Here is a 509-nt window from a genome sequence, read left to right as displayed (position 1 = left end):
GGGGCAGGGGCAGCACTGACCCCCAGCTGGGGGTCTCCCCTTCCCCCAGCCCCCAGGCTTTGCCTGGACCCTGCCGTGTCCCGGACCCCCACTGCGTGCCTCTGGCTCCCCGTCCCTCCAGGCTGCTCCCCCAGTCCCAGTCTGGACCAGCACCCCCAGTATTGGGGTGTCCCCACACTGGCACAGCCCGGGGGTGCCCCACAGATTGGGGAGGGGGGCTTGGCTAGTGGCTCATCTGATCCTGCAGCCCCCAGTATGGCCATGCTGGCACGCACCCGGCACTGGGGCAAGGGGGGGCTGGGGTCCCCCAATAGCCAGTGCTGGGGCAATGGGGTGCCTGCCCCCCCCAATACCTGTGCAAAGGGGGGCCTGGGACCCCCCCATACCCAGAACGGGGGCAACAGGGTACCCAACCTGCCATTGCACCCAGCACTGGGTGCCCCCCTCGCACTGTGCGCTGGGGGGGGGCACACGACCCAGATCTGACGTGGTGCCTGCCGCAGCATCCC

Source organism: Haliaeetus leucocephalus, unplaced genomic scaffold (assembly GCF_000737465.1).
Source record: "Haliaeetus leucocephalus isolate CR32 unplaced genomic scaffold, Haliaeetus_leucocephalus-4.0 Scaffold202, whole genome shotgun sequence".
Classification (NCBI taxonomy): domain Eukaryota; kingdom Metazoa; phylum Chordata; class Aves; order Accipitriformes; family Accipitridae; genus Haliaeetus; species Haliaeetus leucocephalus.
This window is presented reverse-complemented; position numbering follows the sequence as displayed.